The sequence below is a fragment of the Trachemys scripta genome, chromosome 9, assembly GCF_013100865.1.
Source record: "Trachemys scripta elegans isolate TJP31775 chromosome 9, CAS_Tse_1.0, whole genome shotgun sequence".
Classification (NCBI taxonomy): Eukaryota; Metazoa; Chordata; order Testudines; family Emydidae; genus Trachemys; species Trachemys scripta.
In genome coordinates this window covers 3,409,569-3,431,908 of record NC_048306.1, presented here as the reverse complement: position 1 = coordinate 3,431,908, position 22,340 = coordinate 3,409,569, and the positions used below count along the sequence as shown (strand labels likewise).

General features: G+C 46.5%; 1 protein-coding gene across 7 annotated transcripts in view; it reads left to right on the top strand.

Moving 5' to 3' along the window:
- The window catches only part of MBNL3 (muscleblind like splicing regulator 3), a 122,000-nt gene that overhangs the window by 10,329 nt on the left and 89,331 nt on the right, over positions 1–22,340 (top strand). Inside the window, exon 1 of one of the 7 annotated variants that reach the window (XM_034781590.1) lies at positions 2,902–3,891. The exons of the other annotated variants lie outside the window; for them this stretch is intronic. The gene's annotated coding sequence lies outside the window, so the exon portion shown is untranslated. Of the gene's footprint in view, positions 1–2,901; positions 3,892–22,340 lie in introns of those variants that run through there. 7 annotated transcript variants of the gene reach the window in all.

Genomic DNA, 22,340 nt, shown 5'->3' with positions numbered 1-22,340 from the left:
TCACTGATGTCAACTTTCACATGAGTAATTCCCAGGGGGGGTAATGTGGCGTTAACTAGATTCTTGACTTTCATCACTAGTGACCTGGATTTACAATCTGCTTTCAGTCACTAGTGAAATGAGTTTGTGATCTCAGTCCAGCTGCTATTTGACGTTTGTGTATGTTACAGAATGACCACGCTTATCAAGTGATATATATAAAACCTGGGACTGGCTTTCACTTTGTGGCAGGGGCTTTCAGTTTATCCTGCAGTGAGTAAAGAGATGTTGGTGGCACTGCCATCTTTCCAGCTTGATGGATACACATTTTTATGAGAACTTGTTTTTACAGTCATGTGGCAAATGCTCCTGAAGTAAAAGAGAGGACCTGGATTGAAATTCAAGTGGAAACAGTTTAAATTAAAAAATTCCAGAGCACCAAGAACAAAAGTTCCCCTGCAGTGTTTCTGATAAACAGGGTGTCATTGTGGTAGTGTCTGAGACTTAGATAATGAAACTGACGATAAATAAAAGAGAAACTCGAATGGAATGCCGACACTTAATATTCTAAATAGTAAAAGTACATTAAATGTTAATAAGTGTTTCTAGCAGTTCCATACCGTTGATTAGGATATCTGTTTTTAAAGTATAAACTCTTTAACTAGATATTTTCCCTTTTTAATGTGGAACTGTATTAATGAGAGTCGATGTTGTTCCCATTCCCTGACCTCTGTCTTTTAGATTGTGAGCTCCCCAAAGCACACACTGTCCTTATATTTTTAGAAAGCATCTGGCAAGTAAGTGGTGCTACCATAAATAAATAATAGATTAATGTATCCTTAGTTTGCTTAGTAAGGGATCGGTCCTTTCCAAGCAAACCAGTCGTTGAAGTGGTGGGTCAGGCCCTCAGTTTGACATCAGGACATATTAGTCTTTTAATCCCATTTAAAATTGTGACTTTTCTTGGATTTTTCCAAATGGAATCTCAGGTGAGTGATTTCAGAGAGCAAGTCTATTGAATCCAGTGAGCAAAGGGCTGGGACAGGGATTACTGGCATCTAATGTGTTCGCTGACACAGAGCAGATTTCTTGCAGAAATACCAGCTGGGAAATAAGGCTCAAACAGCCCTGGTGCAGTAATGATAGGAGGGTTGCTGGTGATTTGCTGGGAAACAGGCCAGGACTGACCTTGGGATTCTTGCTTCTTGAAAGAGTAGGGATGAGGATTTTCACAAGTATGTGCAGCTTTAATGTGTGGAGTGGATGGATATGTTTGGGGCCAACATAGGACACCTTCAGCTGGGAGCATTGTCACTATAATGCAGCTTATTTTCTGCAGTAAAGAACCCATAGTTCTTGACAGTAATTGTTTGCGTTGTCGTTTATTTCGATGTATGCAGAAGACCCAGGCACCCATAAAGCGAGCTGAAAACGAAAGGGAGAATTAAAATCTGAAATCTGCTTGATCATGACCTGAATCTGCTAATCACAGCCTTGCAGAAGTGAGGGGGTGTAGGGCTGCATGTTAGGCAGGGTTAGGCAGAGGGCAGGCTGTGATCATTTGCTTGGGACATCTTCTTTATGGAAGAAAACAAACATTCCACCCCCCCCACCCCAGTGTTAGAGTGTATAAATCCAGACAGCCAAAGAAACTTGATTATAAATAACGGCTTCGCCTTTAATAGTCACTGAGCCCCATAGTGTGTGGCATTGCTGCACATGTGGTGTATAATAAAAGACACTACATTAACCCCTGGTTTTGATAACCCTTATAAGGGAAACATGGCTGCCGGTGGCTCTAATTCACAAAAACGTGTAAGCACATGCCTAAATCCCACTGAAGTCAAGGGATTTTTGGTACATGCTTAAGTGCTTTCCTAAATCAGGGTCTTAATTTGAATGTATCTTTGTGGGTTTAGATTAAAGCTTTTTATTGAATTTCAGGTGTGATTTGGATAGCTTTTATTCTTTAACTGGAGGAATTAACTTTCCTGGTGTTCTTTAGAGCCTATTTAATTTGACTTTGACACTGTGTCTGTTTCCATATTAAATTGTATCTTAATAGGATCCCTGACTAATGTCATGCCAATGGTACTCTTACATCTTAAACTTTGTGTCTTTATTAATTCCACATTGTACCAGAGAAGATGTGCCGTGCTATATAACTATTTTCCTGATTAAAAATGGTACCAGAAATACTTTTAACACCCCATTTGGATCAGCTCCTCAGCTGGTCTGAATAGATGGGGCCCTGTTGACTTGATGGAACTCTGTTGATTTATACCAGTTGAGGATCTGGCCTTTATCTTGTCTGTTAACCTTCCAAAATATCAAGCACAAGCCTCCCTAAAGGATTGATTGACTGAACACACGGAGGGCCTGAACCAAAGCTCAGTGAAGACTCCTATTAAGTTCAATGAGCGTTGGATCCAGCCTCCTCCCTCACACCCACCTTTTTTTTTTTTTTTTTTAGGTTATGCATATTTTAAGAAAGCTGATCTGGAAAATATAACTGTACAACAGATACTTTAAAAGTTCATCACATGGGGGCCCTATATACAGTTTATCTAGTTATGCAATTTTTAGACACTGTTTCCACTCCCTCCCTCCCCATATCCACATACATCACTACTGAAAAAGTTGTCTGAGAAATGCCTGGCTTATTATTGTGTATTAAGTTTTGCAGCTATCCTGTCTTCCCAGAACTAGAGCCAATGACATCTCACTGTTTCGATAGATATCTCATTTGTTCATTGATAATTCCACTGCTTTATTATTTATATTATCAGAGTGCCTAGGAATCCCAGTCATGGGCCAATTCCCATTCTACTAGGCCTTGTTCAAACACAGAACAGAAAGAAGGCCCCTGTCCCAAGGAGTTTACAATCTAAGTATAAGACACAAGACAACAGATGGATACAGACAGCCAGTGGTCTACAAGGAAACAATGAACAATATTGGTCAGTGTGCTGGGCAATGGTTTATCATCCTGGTGGCCCAACTGCTGTTAAAGCATTACAGCAAAAGCAAGTTTTAAGGAGGGATTTGTAGGATAATGAAGTAGCATTGCAGATGTTTTTCAGGGAGCTCTTCATGCCTGTTGGGGCAGTGAAGGTGCTTGTTTGAAAATGTAACAAGAGTGTGATGAAGACGAGTGCTGACATCATGGGTCCTGAATGAGGTTTGATAGGTGGACCGGGATAGCCTGTGGAGGGCCTTGGGAGTGATGACAAGCAGTGTGTGTTTGATGTGATAGAGAAGAGGGAGCCAGGAGAGAGATGCAAAGAAAGGAAAGACGCGGTGAAAGTGACGAGTAAGGAGAGGAATCTTCGCAGCAACATTCTGAATGAATATTGCACTGGGCAAGGCCAGAGGAAAGGATGTTGTAATCCAGATGCATAATGATGACGCTTCATAAGGAGTTACCACAGTATTTAGGTCAGGTACTTCACTGACATCCTGGCTCCTTGTTGCAGAATGAATAACCTCTTGCTGAAGTTAGATGGATGAACTTGAGACCTGTTTTCAGCATGGTGCCAGGGCTGTGGATGGGAAACTCCCAGGGTGGTTCACCATTACCTGTGCTTTGTGGCAGGAATTTACCTCACAGGCTCCCAAGCGAAAATTCTCGTTTGCTTTTTCTCTCTCCAGATGCAACAGAGAATATATATATATATAAAAGAGGGGGAGGTTCTAAGAGAGTCCTTAGTCAACCAACAGCGGTGTTTGCACAGTATGATCAAAAGAGAGCCTGGGAACTCTGGCAGCTGGAGGAGAGAGTGAGCTTAGACAAGCCTGCGCTGGAATCCCTGTGTGTTCTCTATGCCCTTAAGCGCATGAGGATTAAGCTCGCCGTAAAAGAACAGGGTCAGGTCTAGACCAAGAAGTAGACTGTGGAATCCAGCCAAAAGTGTAAGTAAGATTTTTCTGTAACAGCATCCTAGATGTGACAGTTCTGATGACTTAGCTGAAATGAGGCTGACATCTGTAAGTCAGGCATGATTGGAAAGGAAAACAGGTGGATAGCTGCATAAGGTAAAGAGGAGTTAAAGGGAACTGCCAGGGGGGTGCACGTAGCCCTGGCTTTCGCAGTTTGGCACCGGAAATCTCTGCCTTCACTTGTGAATTAGGGGCCCTCACAACCATCATCACTGTTTCCCCCACATCCTTCATTGGGCCTCCCAAGCGCCTGTAGCCTCTACTGGCTTTTCTGTTGTTCCCCCATGGAGCTCTCAGTGCGTCTCTCCTGCTACAAAGACTGTTCTCCACTCTCCTGAAGTGCCTGGCTTTTTGGACAAAAGTCTTTGAGTTCAGTCTTGGCCTTCAGCCTCTAAAGGGGACATTTCCAAATAAAGCTCAGGCTTTCTGTAAAGCCCGGCTAGTCATGAAGACACAAAAACCATCAGTTCTGTTAAAGGCCTTGCACTGGGCACAAGCTAGCAGCCTGTCCCGCTAAGGATTAAATGCCTCCGACCACGTCCGAAAACGTTCCTCTGTTCGCTTTGCCCCTTTGCTGCCTGGCTTGTGCCATGTTGGCTGCTGATCCCTGTTAAAGAATGTGTTTCATCAGTACTAGAAGAATAAAAAAGTAAACCATGACACTCTTGGGGGAGCATCACCTAGTGCTTGTAGTTAATGCTTCAGGCCAGAAAGCAAAGATATGAAGACAACATTACTGCAACACCCTTTTTCTTACCCAGAGCCTTCCAGCCGATTTCAAAAGGGCTTTACTAAGGAGGTCAGATTCATTATTCCCATTCTATACATGGGGAAACTGAGGCACAGAGATTAAATGATTTGCCCAAATTGTCATACCTTTTAAAGAAGTGCTCTGTCGCCCCAGACGCCCGTTGTACTGATCGGAACCATACTTGCCCGCCATTGTAAAGTGCTCTCAGATGTGTGACTGGAAACGCTATGTAAATGTGATTATTGTATTTTATTTCTATACATTTTAGGCAATCAAACTGTTTGAAAATTGTCCATAAAAGCATTTTTTTAAACAGAAAACATTTTATTGATTCAATGAGAATTTTTGCAAAAAATGTCCGTTTTCTTCCAAATTTGGTAGGATTTGTCAAAAAAAAACCCTGGAAACCAGAAAAATGAAAAATGTCTGTGAAAACAAAAACATTCAGCAAAATCTGAGGGGAGTGGAGGGGGGGGGGGGAAGAATCCTTGCCAGGTTGGCTCTATTGGGCAAACTTCAGCCCTGGCATAAGTGGGAAAAATTACGCTTTACTTCATTGGTCCGAATTCATCTCTGTTGTTTCTCCAGTTCAGTAATTGGAGTTACACCAAGACTGGATGTGGCCCATTGCATCTATTCAGTATGAAAATCTAATTTTAAATCCTGCCAGAGACGGCTTCTGTTTATGTAAGATATATAATCTGCACAACCCTGTGTCATCGAGTATACGCCGCTAAGTCCTAAGTGGAGAATTTGTCTGATTAAAGGCATTGACGGGATGAGATCTGTTGGATTGGGAGAGCTGTGCTACAGCGTTCAAGTTCAAGCATTCTCTCCAGTTCAGTAACTCCAGTGGTTGCAATGGCTGTTCACACCCAGCCATTCATAATTTTTATACTTGAGAAATAACAATAGCATAAATGCTAATAGCACTGCCTAGAGTTCTGGGCCTCTCCACCAAGAGACTGGTGATCTTGTGGAACAAATGATCACCGGTCTCATTTTAGCCCCTAAATTCATTTTCAGATGTGACACGAGCCAGCGTTTACATTTAGGACCCCAAAAGTAAAATGTAGCTAATTACCCCCACTCTACCATATAGCCGGTTTCATCTTAACAAAGACGGTATGTCCAGTGAGACGGATCTTGCTGGTAAATGATGCTAACCTTCTTCAGAGCCTCAGAGAGAGCCCCAAATCCATAGGTGATTGGATACTGTATCAGCAGCATCTCTTCAGCTGTATGCCTAACCTCCCTATAGGCTCCAATATGGCTTGGGCTACATGCAACTAAAACAATAAGTTTTTATTTTCCGCTTCAATGCTGATTTGTATTACGGTACAGTTTATGGGTTCCAGTTGAGATCAGGGCCCCGTTGGGCTAGGGGTTGCACGTACACATAGTAAAAGAGTTTATAGTCCAAGTAGGCTCTAGTTATGTCTGCACTGGAGCTGGGGTTGTAATTTCTGCCTTGGGTAGACATACTCACGCGAGCTCTGACCAAGCCAGCATGCTGAAAATTGCCATGTAGCCCACAGCAGAGCAAGCAGCAAGTGCGTGCCATAGATTTCAGTCCAGGTCATGTTCAGGTTAGCTAACCCCTCCTGCTTGCTGCTCTTGCCGTCCCAGCTGCACTTCCGTTATGAGCGAGCTATCGCGGGTATGTCTCTTGAGCTGGAAATTACTCCGCCTAGCGCCAGAGTAGACCTACACGAAGGGAGGGCAGAAGTTACTATTCTCCCCGTGTTACGGATGGGGAGCAGAGGTACAGATCGACTCTGTGATTTACCCGTGGTCACACAGGGAGTTTGAGTTGGAGTGAGGAATTGAGCCCAGATCTGTGAAGTGTCAGTCTTGTGCCTTAACTGCAAGACCAGCCTTCCTCCTCGTTGGAGTGTTTGTTCAAACCAGAGCCTGAGTCTGCCAGCCAGTGTGCTTTTCTGGCTGCTGCACGGATAGCTCATGGGGTGTTGAACACAAGCGACCCCACAAGAAGGAAGAAGATTAAAATATGTCTCTATTGCACCTTTCTCCTCTCTTTCTACACTGGAGCTATGTTACATCCTTCCCTTCCCAGCTCTCCAGCCATTAATGGTCTTTGTCAAAACGTTTACATCGGCAAAGGCCCAGGGTTTTGCTCCATTCTAGGCAATGGAGGAATGAGATAGTTAGGGGCCTGCTCTGTGAGGTGCTGAATAACTTCAACTGCCGAAGAGATCAGAGGGAGTGGAGAAAACTCAGCACTTTACAGGATTGTGCCCAGAGCGTGGAGCAGTCTCTGAAGTAGAGAATTTTTGGTGTTTAGAAGGCGACTGGATGTCCTGTCTGATTTCACGCTGCCAGTTCCTTTCTTTTGACTGACTCACAGCAGGGGGAGAGAGCCAGGGTTGGCTTTCCAACGTGATGATGGTTATTAGAAGAAAAGGGTGGAGGTGGCGGCATAGAGGCAGTGATTTGCTGAACTGAGCAGGCTGTGGTGAGTTTGGACTCTAGGGTGAGTTCCCAGCTCCACTGTTGACTCACTTGTATGAGACACTTCACCTCTCTTTCAGCTTCCCCAGTTGTGAAGTGAGTATGGTAAGTTGAACTCACCTGGAAGCAGTTACATGAAGTTCTTGGTTCCTTACTGTTTGTGAAGTGCTGTGAGAGTCTCGGGTGGAGGACTCTATGCAAGCACAAAATACTAATTTTCTGGCCCTTGTCAGCTGCTGGATTACACTGGGGGTAGATTATATTGCCCAAGCAGCATCACTGTCCCTGGGTGCAGGAATGCAGCCATTATACCCTTAACCAGGCTATGACTGCAGGCCTACACCTCAAAAAGAACAGCTGATTTCGGACCCCTGCCTCCATTTGTCTGTCCAGTTTTGCAAATGCACATACTTGTGTGTGCACTACGATCCACACATAGGTGGTATAATCCAGCACCTGCATTTACAGGTATTACAGTTTGGATGTGTACAATCACATGCACCAAATATCATCTGCATGCACAGCTGTTAGACTCTACCCCATCTCTCCAGAGGTTAGGGCGAAGTACCATGTGCATGAGTAGGCCGAGGATGCACGAAAGTCCGGCCCTACGGTTGATGCTGTTAGTAGTGCTTGTAGAGAACATTTCCTTTGCAAATTGTTCTGTTGTTCTTAATATTGTCCTTGCTATCTTCATATTCAACACGCTGTAAGAAAAATGTTCACTGGATTTTTTGGCCATACATCAAGATACGGGTCTGACACTATCGACAGCCCAGGGAAGATAAAATAATCTGGCTTCTGACAACAAGATGCATGGGTGTTAGTGGTGAGGAAAATCAAAACCAAGAAAATGCAAGGAAAAAAAATTGTGTACAACTTAAAACTTGTGCAACTTCCCCTTATGCCGCAGATAAAGCAAGGTCTCTCTGACCTTGGCAGCTGTACAGGGCGGTCTTTGCATAAGAATGAATTGTGCTTAATATACTGGAGGAATTGTTCAGAAACAAATACGTTTCTCTTCTGCATCAGGGATGCTATCTTCTTGTTCCAACTGTCGTTACAATATAAAACATACACATGTATGGGGAACGGCACAAGGGATAAGCCACTCATCTCTAGATGAGCATCAGAGAATCCTGTGGCACCTTATAGACTAACAGACATATAGGAGAGTGTCTCTGTGTCCCCCATTCCCAATGTAGGGGTGCAGGGTCTTGTACTGTCCTCCACGCTGTGCGTGAGCTGAACTTTTCCAGTGTGTCGGCTGAGTCCCGGTTTGTGATTTTTTGAGTACAGTGGTAATGTGACCTGTGTCCTTTATAATCAGGTCTCTGTGTGTTAGTTTTCATCTGATAACAGGAGGGCTGTTCTCCAGGGAGCTGGAGGTAACAAGAAGGAGAGCTGATAGGAAAACAGGGCTCATATCCCCAGCAAAAATGTACTGACATCACTACTGAGGCAGCTGATATTTCAAGAGTTACAGTCCCAGGCTCTGAGTTTGCAGCCTCTGCTCAGATGACTCATTGAGGTCAGTGGGACTAGAAGCCGTAGCAGTGGCCTGCCGAGCTAAGGCTGTGTCACAGTGAGGTAACATGTAGGGCTGAATCCTGCAGGAATGGAGGGCTGTGAGAAGGTAGGGCTGAGCCATGAGAAGGGTCCTGCAGGAATTCAGGACCATCGCAAACTTCCCCACTGTTTGCTCCATGAGCAAGGTGCATTTCTTTGAACTGCTTCCTCTAGCAAACATGTATAGTTATAAAAACCAAACCAACCAAACGGAACCAAGCCAGACACTTCCCCATCCCACACCTCTCCCCCTGGGGAGAGGGCGGGAGAACAGATGCATCACAAATGTGAGTCACGTCGCTTAATGCACTGGTGGAAGGCGCTCCGATCCCAGGGTGACGAGGGTGGTATGGAACAGAATAGTGTAGCATGGGGCTCTGGGACTTACAGTCCAGTGATGGGAAGCGAGCTGAGAGGCGCAGGCACGTAGGCCGACAAGAACATCGTGTTGAGCATGTGTCATGAGGCATCAAGCAGGTGGGAGGTTGTTTTCTTAGACCCCCGCATGCCTGCATGTGTGACTGGCCAGTTCTCATGGCTGCCCTGCTCTCGGATTCCTCTGGGTGTGGCTCCGAAGCACACGTGGGAGAGACCCTGCGCTTCACTGAACATCCTGCAAATGGCTACAACCCCCATCCGGGCCATGCCCTCCCCAGGAGAAGTCAGCAGGGCCTAGAAAGGAGCAGGATAGGGCCCATCACACTCACTGGATTGTGTGTAAGCCCCTCTGCCCTGCCTGCCCCAATCACCTCCACCTCCTTTCAGCTCACCAGTGTTAGACCTGGCCTACACCTATAACCCATGTTGACCTTGGTACTGCTTCTAGAGGGGGTGGATTTATTACAGTGACAGAAAAACCCCTTCTGTTGCTGTAGCAAGCGTCTACACTAGAGTGGCTACAGGGCTGTGGTGCTGTAGCACTTGCAGTGTAGACATGCCCTTAGTCTCAGTGAGGGCAGAGAGGTTTACTTGCATTGATGAGCACTGTACACATCTCTCGGCACTGTGCAGTAGTCTGTGCTCACAGGTGCTGAGCAAACACTGAGGGCAAAAGCTTTGCCTCTCCACCTTCCTCTCGGCAAGCCGGTTTCTTTAGGGGCACGACTTGCTTGTGAGTTTTGCCTGAGTAAGGGCTACCGGACATGGCTAGCTGTCAGGAGAGGACAGGATGGGGTAACCCTGTGGATAGAAAACCTCATCAACGGATGCAAAATGCCAAACGTTATTAAAATGGGCAATGGAAAAGCAGGCCGTAGGTCAGTTCTGGAGGGGGTGAAACAGACTTTTGAACAATACTCGGATTTCTAATCCCTCTGGTCCATGCACTGTTAAATTGAGTGTTAAGGAAATGGCATGCAGTAGGTGATGCAAAAACAAAGAACCCCAAGGTCCCAACACGAACACCTCACCCCCCACTCCCAAGAGCACCGCAATAGTAAAGAGAAAAGGAACAGCTCATGAAAGCAATCCTTAGCACAGTAAGAGGAGAATGACAGGCACCCTGTCTCCAAAACTGGACAAAAGCTTCATAATCTTGGTGCTTTACTGTTGAACATCTGCATGGAGGGGAGTAAACCCACTAATAGAACCATACACAATAGGCCCGCCTGCCGTTGTAGGCTCCCACCCATAGAACCCATCCAGGTGCATCTATTTAAATTATACCAAAGGTGCCCGGAGTGTTGCAGTGCCCCTTGTTTGTAATCCTGTTTCTTGGGGCAAGGAGGGAGATGTGCATGAAAATCCACCCCAACTGTTCAGAAGCACGGACTGCATCCCCACAAAATACGCACCAAGGGGGTTAAAAATATGTATTACAAATCACCTCCCTGTTTCAGTGGCATGCAGTTAGTCAATAAATGTAAAGACACATAGTCAATCCAATTCTTAACATACAAAGTGGCAATTAAAGAACTAGGTAAACATTTGACTCAGAACTCCCATCGGCAGAATATCCAATCTAGTCCGAGTCACCCAAGCATTTCAGTAGTTTATATCCCTGCCTCCTCTAGCAAACATGGGTCCGCCTCTTTATTAGCCACTTCTGCAGAGTCCAGCTGGCCTTTAATATAGGCCTAGAAGAAGGCAGAACTGCTCTGTCCCCGCACCACAGCTTTCTGCACTCTGGTTCTAGAGAGGCACATAGAACTTGGGATGAAATGCTGGCCCACTGACGTCAATGGAAGAGCGAGGCCAGGATTTCACCCGTCATGTTCAGAATCCACGCCGAAGTAGGAACCTACCATCCCGCCACAGTGCTGGGCAGCTGTGGGTCCCTGACCTGAAGCTCTTACAGTGTATGGGCCCAATCTAACATCCACTGGTGGAGGGTCAGGCCTTAAAGGCACATTTTGGCGCAGTGTAAGCAGTCCATAGCAAACCACACACAGAGTAGGGCATGGGCCCTTTGCTTCATAGAGCAGTTAGGGTGTCAGGGGTTTCTTTGCAGGTGATGAGCTGAAGGAAATAAAAAAAGAGATGAAGTAAGGAGAAAACCTGATGATAAAAGTCTTAGTGTATCTATCTGCTTTATCCCTCAGTGGTGGTGACTCAGAATACGGGGCTAATTACTGCCTAATTGTAAATCACATCTGTGTGAGCCCTAAACCTAGGCTGGCCCTTCAAAAATGAAACTGTTTGGTAGGGAGTGTCTGCCATGTATGCTGTGTAGCAAACCTTTGCCACCTCTGAATGAAGTCTTTGTGTTCATAACCCATAGGAAAGATTCCTCAGTAATAAACCCTGAAAAGGGGTTAGTTAAACTCCAGCTCTTTTGTGCAAGGTCATTATTAATTTTTTAATTATGAGACTTTCTCTTGGGCATAAGGTTTAAATAGGAAATATGCCGCTCTGGATTAATAGTAAGGGTTGGAAATGGGCTGAGAGATGACTGACTGCTCCCATCCCCATCTCTCTCAAAGAAAAAGACAGTTGCCCAACTTTGGAGTGCGAAGACTTCAGCCTTATCGCATGCAAAATCTTCCCAAAAAGACATTTTCTTGGGAACAAAACCATGAGCTAATACCTGCGAGGTGTATAGTGTTCCATCAGAATGTTGTGGGAGACGGTGGGCTCAGAGATTGTCCTAACAGCCAAACTCTCTCGGGGAGCATGAGACCTTCCCTTTTATTTAGACTCATAAAACACCAGGAATGTTTTTTCAAGGTACCTTGGAAAGGACTTTCGACCCAATTCACATCCTGTCCAGATGTAAATAGAATGGGTATCATTTCCTGTTCCTGTTCGCCAGGCCTCACTTGGTTGTGCCAAGCAGCTTCTCAGTAAGTCGCTTTTCCAACAGGGGTTACGTGCAGGGAGGGAATGTAAGATGCAAACAATGAATGAGGCTGTTTCAAGAAGGACTTTTTGTCACTTTCGTGCTGTCATTGCTGTAGAGACACCCTCTTTCCCTATGGCATGTGCAACCACAGTCCAAATAAACCAAGTGATTTTTCTAGGAACTTCCAAGGCACCGAAGGAGGCAAAAATTACAGTATAAACAGAAAGCGAAAATGTGGGTTCCCTATTCATCCCGTCCCTGTCTCTTGAATGGCTGATATTTGTCCCTGTTCGTTTCTGCTTCTTGTCTCTGGGGTACCTCCATCCTGCCCCAAAGCTGGGGATTCAATCTTTCCCTGGGTGCTGTTGGACCATGACCCTCTATAACACCTTACGTTGAAGAGTGAACTGCTTCAGCCAGACCTCTCTGATTTAGATTTTTCTGTAGAGAAGGCTCCTCTTTCCCTTCCCAGAGACCTCCCACACTTCCTGAATTTCAGCCTGCTGTGCCCTGGACCCCCTAATTTATTGCACATGCCGTCAAGGGTGAACTCGGCACTAAACTGTAATAACTCCTGAGCAGATGTCCTTCAAGAGGGGTGGGATGATGCCTGTCCCTCCCCAGTATCTCCCAACCCCAGCCTGAGTGAGCATTTGCAGATATTGTTGCGCAATCCTTCACCACATCTAGGGACGAAATAATGATGAAAACAGAAGAGGCGCTCGCAGCTGTTTGTTCAGTTGCTTCTGTTCCCTGAAATTCCCTAATCTGAAGCTCCGGCCCCACCCCTGTATTAACAATCTCCTAACCTCATTCTGTCTGCTCACGCCAGCCAGGCTGCGCGCTGTGCGGAAGGCCATCTTTACTGCCTCAGATCTTCTCGCTAGAGCTGCCCCACCTCCCTGCCCGTGTCCGAGGACTCTGCCGAACATAAGGGGAAGTTCCTTGCCAGCCCGTCTTTAGCAGATACATGCTCTGAGTCACTTCTGTATGGCCCCTCCTGCCATAGCGGCCATGTTACTACCACAGTGCATGTGCTGGGGTCAAGACAGCAGTGTGTGCTAGCTAAAGGCACGGTGGCTCAGATGCCAGGGCTGTTCCTGAATGTAGAGCATGGAACAACTTGCTTTCTGCTGTTTGTTAACCCGTGAAACACAACTAGACTTAGTTCATTGTGTTCTTTATCCGTTATCTGGCTGTTTTATGCGGTGGGGTTGAGTTTGTGTTTTCATTTTAGGGACAGATCCTGCCTCTCTTCTCAGATTGAGTAGCGTTTTGGTCCATGGGACAGATTCTCAGCTGGGGCAAAGCAATAGAGCTATGATAATTTACCTCCCGCTGAGATCTGCCCCCAGGAACGGCTTTAAGCTGTCGTCTCTCTCACTTTGGTGCCAATCAGATCTGCTGGTGCTGGGGAATAGATCGTAGCTTGCTTGCTCTCGGTTAGGAAGAGATTCCCCTCTCCCTCCCCCCCCATCGGCCTTCCCCTTCTCATTTCGCTTCCCCCTGCTTTCTCTGCAGATTTTCCTTTGTTCTGTTCTTTTTCTTTCCACATCCTCCCAATCTCATTCTGATCAATTGTTTCTCGCTCTCTCATTTGGGGGGGGGGGGGGGGGGTAGTCTCACTGCTGTTTGACAGGCAGCCTTTATTTAGATTTAACCAGGAGCTCAACCCTGTTCACTACCACATCACTGGCTGCTCCTTCTTAAGGCCCTGTCTCAGTAAAGCACTTAAGCCTGTCTTTAAGTCCCATAGAAGTCAATGGAATCCAGGTGTAGTCCCTTCTCCAGTTTGCTTTCCTTATTTTCGCAACCTTTACTCTTGACAGTGGCCTGCTATTGGAAATGGAATTCTCATTAATCCACAAAAGCAGAGACCTCCCCAATCCCTGAAAGCTACTAACCATAAGGGCAGGATTGGGTTCAGGAAGGGAGAGAGTGTTGCCCACTGATTAGCAGCAGGGACTGGGCGACAGGGCCCCTACGGAATATTCCCACCTTTGCATTTAACGTCTCGCTACCTGCTCATCCACTGGTCAGGTGTGTATATTAATAGTTTATCCACCTGACAGAGGACTCATGAGATTCCTTTTTTTTTTTTTTTAAACCAATCAGTGTTTAATGAAGAGGTTGCAGATTGTTGGGATGAAATTGCCCTTACAGTTGCCCCTGTAATCATGACATCATCCTAGCAGTGCTCCAGCTGCCAGCGTTGAGAATCAAAAGGAGCGTGCGTTCTGGGCCAGGCCTCCCGACCTCCACCACACCAAACGCAGCTTCTTGGCATTTCTCTTTCCTAGTCACCTCCAGTTTCTCCTTGAGGAATGCCCTGCGATCACACTCGGGCCCCGCTCCCAAATGCGCTGTGAGCATTCCATGAAACATCTGCCTTTGGTGGCAGTCGACCCCACGCTGCCATACCCATCTGCCCCAGCAACGCTCTTACTACTGGCAGTCCAATGGTGGCTAAGTATCCTACTCCAACACTGCCTCTCACCTAGAGAAATACAAGGTGTCAATCCCTGTCATGCTGACACACGATGCATATATCACTCCCTAGGGATTAAAATCCCTTCCTTTTTATTTTAAGCGTGCATAACACTGTCTTTCATACCATTTTAATTTACTCCATCATGGTGTGTCAGATACTTTATTTTTTGTTTAAATAATACAGGACCCCTACATTTTGGTGGCTTAAACTCCCTCTCTCCCCTGTCCCCTTTTTGATCTTTTGGCTAATAGCCACCCGACTTCTAGTATAATCCCTATGGCTGTTGTTACATCTGCCATTTAGTCTTTCCCCAGTACCACTTTACTGTTCTTTGTGTTGGACCTTTGACTCTTTAGCTGATGATTTCACTCAGAAGTTCATTGTTGCTGAAAATAAACTTACAGGACCAAACTTTCAAACACAGTTTCACGTGCTAAAATGTGCCTACACCCATTACTTCTTCTGGATCCCACTTTTAAATAGCATTCTTATTCTAGAAATAAAATTCAGTGAAGTTTCCCCCAATTATTGTACTCTGTTGTTGAGATTTGTTAGTTTCCCAGCATACATTTACACTGAACCCCTCTAAAATCAAAACAAGAGCATGAGACTTCCTCTGGAAAAAACATACATCTACATTGCAGGCAATTGTAAGAAGCCAAGTTTCCACTACTGAATTTGGGGTGTGTGTGTGTGTGTGTGTGTTCTCTAGCACACATTTAGTAAGTAATTTGGCCTTCACACTTAGCAGAATTTCAAACAATTTACTTTATATCTTTCTTGATTCTTTCCCGCTTCATATAAATGAATAGCTTTTATAATATTTTAAGTAGCACTATACTGAGTAACCTGGGTTATCAGAATAATAGCATTTTTTAGACTTCCAGTTAAATAATTGTTTAGGGTTCTCTGTGTGCATGTGTATACCCCACATACATGGTCATGGTGATACATGGCTGAGCTGTGTCATAAATTACGTCTGTCATGGCCCTTTGATTGCTTCACCTGCAGTCTGCCCACAATCCCCTCTCCTCCAGGCCTGCTTCCAGCATTCCAAACTGCAGCCAATGTGCAGATCATCAGCTGCCTCCGCCCTGCCCAGATTCCACCCCTCCAAATATATATATATATATACACACACACACACATACACAGCACTGAAGTGCAGAATGGTCAGGGACAACAACCAGGGAGGGAGGAAGGAGAAGCGGAGAGACAGCGAGAGAGTCCTCAGTACGATAATAGAAAACATTTCTGTTAGAAACGTGCCTTTCATGCAAGGCTCCAAAGCACATCAAAAACATAGTAAGGCCTCTCAGCGCCTAGGGCAGGCCTGTATGTATTCGCAAGCCCATTTTAGAGACGAGTAAGAAGAACCAGGAGGAGAATCCAGGATTCTTCGCTCCCGGCCTCCTGCTCTAACCACGAGGCCTAGGCCTGTGGGCAGTTAAGGAGCCAGACATCTTCCAGTGACATGCTGTCTGATCATTTTCAGGTGGTTTTTCTATTTTTTGTCCATGCTTTGTTGAGTTAATTTTGATGAAGAACTAGTCTAAGATGGATTTGCACCCATGCAATTGCCTAAAACGTATCGGAAAGAGGAGCGTGGGAATGGGGGAGAAGGGAATCGTGGGAAGGGCACTGTTGATTTGTGTTTCAGCCTGCTGGTTTGACTGAATCGACGGTCAACGTGCAGAAAGTCCGATGTTTTGTGACGTGTTGAAAAAGCATAAAGGGGAAATTGGAAGAAATTCTGGCCGCCCTGGCTTCCATGGAGAGGACGTTTGGAAACCTTCACATTACAACTGCAGGAAGACAAGAAGAAAATTGAAGATCTGGAGAGTTTAGTTGATATCCATGATGATTCAAAGGCATTAGAGGGAACACGAAGGATTTTCTGTCTCTGGAAACTTGATGCATACACCTGGTGGACAGCTGTAGAATAATAAATAATGATCTGCTGGGTGTGTCAGAAAGCACATGGAAGCAGAAGAGGCTGAAATATTGCTTCCGGCTGGTTTATGAAATGTCTTGAGATTTCCCTTTCCAGTGTACTGCTGCATGCTGCCTCCCTGGCCATGCGAATCAGACAGCAACAGTGCGACCGGCAGAATATGCCGCGTTTGGCACGAGAAGCGTGGCTCTGGAACTGGCATTGAAGCTGTAGCAGCTTTTCTCAGTTCAGAGCCATTCCCTTGCCCGTATCGCGGCACCACTTCCCTTCAGCAGGGGAAGATGTTTGACTGTTGAAGCAAGAATGAATTGTTCGGCCTGGCTTTCCTGTTGGAGGCTGTTGAATCAATGATTGGGTTGGAAGGCAAATGTGTGTGTGTGTGTGTGTGTCTCACCTAAAATTGTAATGACTGTGGGGTATGAAAGAGGGGCATCTCTGTGGGGCTTATAGCATTGAGTGCCTTACAGTCACTGGGGATGGATTTTATCCTCCCAGCAACTTAGGGAGAGAGGGGAATATTATCCCATTTTACAGAACTGAGACTCAGAGGAGACTAAGTGACTTACCTATGGTCATGCAGGAGCCAGGCTTCTTGAGTCTTAGCCCTTGGGGGTGGGTGGGGGGGGGAATGATTGATCTAAGTTATGCAACTTCAGTTACATGAATAATGTAGCTGAAGTCGACGTACTTAGATCGACTTACCGTGGTGTCTTCACCGCGGTGAGTCGACTGCTGCCACTCCCCCATTGACTCCACCTGCACCTCTCGTGGCGGTGGAGTACAGGAGTCGATGGGAGAGTGCTCGGGGATTGATTTATCTAGACGCGATAAATCGAGCCCCTCTGGATCGATCACTGCCCGCTGATCCGGCGAGTAGTGTAGACATACCCTTAGTTTGGTATCTAGCCCCTAAACCATCCATCCCACCCAATGAGCCTCCCTGGGACTGCTTGTGTATGTAAAGTTATCCATGTGCTTAAGTCTTGGGGCTGTCAGTGGAGTTACTCTGGATTTATGGTAGATGGAAGAATTGGTCATTTCTTTGTCACTGAGAATTAGCAAATTAAGCTGTTGTTTCCATATACCAACCTGTTAATTGGCAAGAATTAAGAACAACGGGATGAAGTCTGGTCATGGCATCTTGGGCGTGGCAATTATTTTCCCGTTATTTGCGGGCATCAGGAGGGATCTCCCTATGCTCCAGAGCAGGGGAAGTTGGCTGCCAGGCTGCGCTGCTCCAGGCCACTGACCTTCTGTACTCACCGATAGGTATATGGTGTTAGCGCTCTGATTAATTGTGAGGTTTGGATCTGCCTGGTGCCTTTGTTTGTTTGTTTAATTTGGAAGGTTTTACAACGAATTTTGGACTTTTTTTTTTTTACTGTAGGGGATTTATTTTCCCTCTGTTGCAAAAGCCCACCCCAGCATTTGCTGTGCACCTTCCGGGGGGTATTATGGGACTGGGGTGAGGTGGTTTCAGTCAGTGCCTCCTGTTTTATGAGTCCTGAATTCTCCCACAAATATGGCTTTTTTGTCCCTCTGGGTGCTTTGGTTTTCTGCATATCCCATGGAGCGTTATAGAGTGGCTCTTTCAGTTATTGTGCATAACTCCTCACTTTTAACACATCCAGTACCTAAGATGGATTTGAATGTGGCATAAAGACTTTGGAGACGTGCCCCATGAGACAGGGACAATTACTGTCTGGACCAGCGAAATGGCTCTGGGACAGCAGCGTTGTATGCTGGTGTTATGTATCTGTACCAGCTGGTTTGCTGCCAAGTTGCTTATTACTTATCCAAAATCTCAATACAAAGAATGTTGAAGAGACAAACAATTTTAAAATTTTCTCTGAATTCTTCCAGCCAAGAAAGAATTCAAAACAGTTTCCAAATCCCTCTCTTCTCCTCTGAAGGGACTGTGTACAGTTGTTTGTTATTAGGTAACTTTTGTGTGGTAAACAAACTACAGTGTCTATGGACATTTTCAGTAGATGCACAACAGTATTAGACATGATGGGTTAAATTCATCACTGTTGTAAATCAGTTGAAGGCAAATACATAGAAAGCAGGGATCAGTTTGGCTCAGCTGTTCTTGAAAGGTTAGTTTCCTGAACACCACACCTTTTATAAAGGGACAGACTGTTTCCTAGTCGGGGAAAGCCCACACTGGGGCCAGGTAGCTGCACGTCCACTTGAACTGGCTGTGTTATTGTCAAACCATTCCATCAGACAAGGGAGGAGAGCCCCTAAACCCACCGATGTCATGAGAGCAGGGTCCTTTGTTCGGGGGTTCAACACAGCTCCAGGTACTCTGCAGCAGACTTCCAGCGGCAGCCCCAGGAGAGGAATTTCAGTGCACCCAGGGGACAGCCCCCGGGCGGGGATGACGTTGCCAAACTGAATGTCAAAATCTGCAGGGCAATCCCACAGCTCTGAGGAGAGATGCTACTATGGGAAACGGTTCTTCCAATTCACCCAGACCCCCTTCCCATTTCGGACACTGCGCAGCTTGGATGCAGGAGCTTCTGTGGTCTTGGGCAGAGGGACAATGACAGGACAAAGTCAAGATTTCAAGATCTTTGAAATTTTAGTTTGCCCTCAAAGATCCTCCTCCTCCCAATAGCTTAAAGATATTCTCCCTCCTGCAGGGCCAGCTGCAAAGAGATCTCAGTCCTCCCATTCGCCTGTTTCAGTAGTCTCTGCTGTGAATCATTAAGCCTGATCTTTCTCTGAAATCCTTTTTGCTGCCATAGAAGCATGTTAAAGGAATTCCCCACAAACACACACTGTATGAGCAAGGACTGTGGGGTTTTTTTTGCTATGCTCAAGCACTGAGCAGGGATAATCAGATAGATTATGTGGGGTACCTCCCCTTGATCCTATTTCCTGGGATTACGGGGGTGTGGGTGTTGGTGGGCGTTGGTCTTTCTCATCCCTAATGTGAGTTTATTTAAACAATCTGAGTTGTATGCATGAGACACACTGCGCAGGGGAATGATGAAAGGAATAGGATGCAACGTGCTGGGGTATGGAGGTCAGGTGTGGTGAGGGGGTCTTTGGCAGCTGCTTCCACGGGCAGAGGAGGGGAATCCTGCACTTGGGTAGCCACACCGGCCCTTATGCCTACTGCTCTCCCAGGAAGCCCAGACTTTGCAGAGCATACCCACTACACAAAGCATGTGTGTACTCATAGCGGGAATCCTGCACGTGGGTGGGTTCCTTCCAGCTACGTGGGAGCGATTGTGGGACCGTTTAGCTGCCTGACCGGCAAATCTGTCCTCCAACAAATAGCCCTGATTTGAGTGAATAATCCCATTGAAGGTGACGGCTCCTCATGTGAGGGGGGGACTGGAGTGTTAGGTTGGGTGTCAAGGAAGCCCTCAGAATCCTGCACCCTTTGAAGGCCTGTCAAAGCAGTTGACTGCAGGAAACCCTAAAGGGGAAAGAATGAAAACATTGGTCTGTTTTTTCTTTCTCGTAATAAACCTATTTAACAAACTGGAAATTCTGTCAAAACAGCAGCTTAAAGAGCTGCAGTTCCATCCTCTGCATACGACCCAATAGTGGATCAAGTACTCCAGCGGATTCTGTGCTCTTGTTTGTTTCTATATATAGAGAGAGAGTTATCAAATAGCAAAATTTCTGTAATATATTATGGCTTTTAAAATATTAGCTCATGCTCACCAGCTGCTGATCTCGTGTCTGTGAAAATATCTGAGAGAAGATTCATTTCTGTGGGCCTGTGGGGGAAGGTGATTTTTTGAACTAATGTACTGAGCATTTCTAGGCAGGAGGATGAGCATGGTGCAGGACAAGCTGTGAATGCCGTGTCTGGCCAGGCCATTGGATCACAGTCTACAATATGGAGTTCTGGAATTCGGAAGCAAAACAGACCCATCCAACTTTTACACACCCCCACCCCCTTACAGAGTTGCAGATACTCAGGATTCACTTCTACTCCGCAATAAACAGCTACAGCAACATGACAGTACAGGATAGATTTTGTGGGCTGCATCCTGCGCTGTCATGTCACTGTGGCTGTTTACTGCAGGTTGGAAACGGATCCAGAATATTTGCATTTTCTGTAAGGGCGGGAAATAAAATTCCCAGGGTTTTTTTCCTCATCTGTGTTGGAATCTCTTCTCTCCCCCCTCCCCCCTTTTTGCTACATTCATCTTTAGGTTGTGCAGCTGCCGCCTTTCCCTCTGAGGAGGACCGTAAGGTCTCCTTTGATCATGTCAGCACCCCTATAATCCGTATGAGGGCACATGGGTGAGTGATATGTGAGCCATGCCTTGCGTCTCCATCTTCTCCAGGGCTTCCACATATAGCCCCTGTGGCGGTCCCAGTCCCTGGGGTGCATGCAAGAGTGTTGCAGGTATATGGAGCTTTAGCCAGGCCTTTATTCAGTAGTTTCTGAAATGCATGATGCAATATGGAGCTTTGTCCTTTGGCTCTGAGGAAATACTTTCCCCTTGTTGCTATGTACAAAAAGTTCATGCCCAGGTGACCCACATTTTTGAAAGTGGCTACCTAAATTGGAGGCACAAGTGTGCATGCAAAACAGGCAACACCATGCTTTAGTACAGGGGTGGGCAAACTTTTTGGCCTGAGGGCTGCATCGGGTTTCTGAAATTATATGGAGGGCTGGTTAGGGGAGGCTGTGCCTCCCCAAACAGTCAGGCATGGCCTGGCACCCGCCCCCATCCAACCTCTCCTGCTTCTCGCCCCCTGATGGCCCTCTGGGACTCCTGCCCCATCCATCCACCCCCCCCCCCCCGTTCCCTGTCCCCAGACAGCCCCCGGAACCCCTGCACCTGACTGCCCCCTGCCACCCCATCCATCCCCTCCTCTCCTTCCTGACTGCCCCCCCCGGGACCCTTTTTCCCATTCAACCCCCCTGTTCCCCACCCTCTATCCACACCCCCTCCCCCGACCACCACCCCAAACTCCCCTGCCCTCTATCCAATCCCCCCTTACCACACTAGCTGGAGCACCGGTGGTTGGCGGCACTACAGCCGCGCTGCCCAGAGCACCAGAACAGGCAACCGGAGCCAGCCACGCTGCCACTGCGCAGGACAGAGCACCGGGACAGGCCGCAGCTCTGCAGCCGTGCTGCCCCAGGAGATCGCAGCCCCACCGCCCAGAGTATTGCGCCGGCAGCGGGGCGAGCTGAGGCTGCGGGGGAAGGGGAACAGCAGGGGAAGGGCTGGGGGCGAGCCTCCCAGGGCAAGAGCTCTCGGGCTGGGCAGGAGGGTCCCACGGGCCGGAATTTGCCCACCTCTGCTTTAGTAGCTGTTTGCACGCTCAAATGTGGAGTTTGCACATCCAAATGCCTGTGTGGCACACACCATTTAGGCGAGCACATGTGTAAATAGGCCTATATCCCACTAATGAGGCTTTTTCTGCCACAGTGTTTTATTTCTCTTACTTGGCCTGTTTTTAGCATGCTGAAAGCTGGGGGCTAGATTTGACTCTCTGGCACGCAGTATGATCCATGGTGATTCATAGCCCCAACATCCGCGATTAGACCCTGAACGAACACTTTCCAAGCATGTCCAGGGAAGAGAAATTGCAAATCTGTTCCTTTTTATGGGTAGCTGAGCTGAAGAACAAAAGAGGTTTTTATTTCTTTCTAGCTGCTAAGGTCTACCTTAAATTAAGTAAACTGTTCCCCGAGGGAGAAAGTGTCCAGGTACAGAATGTTCGTAAAGGAAATATTCCAAGTGTCTATCAAGCCCTTAAAGTGTTTGCTTTAACAGAATAAAGGCTTGGGTGCAAATAGATTTTCTGATTTAAAAGGGAAAAAAATCTCTGGAAGGTGATGGAAAATAAATTGACCTCCTTGGGATGGGAGCCTGCAGCCCCTCCTGTACATGGACAAAGAGGAGGCGCTATGAAAAAG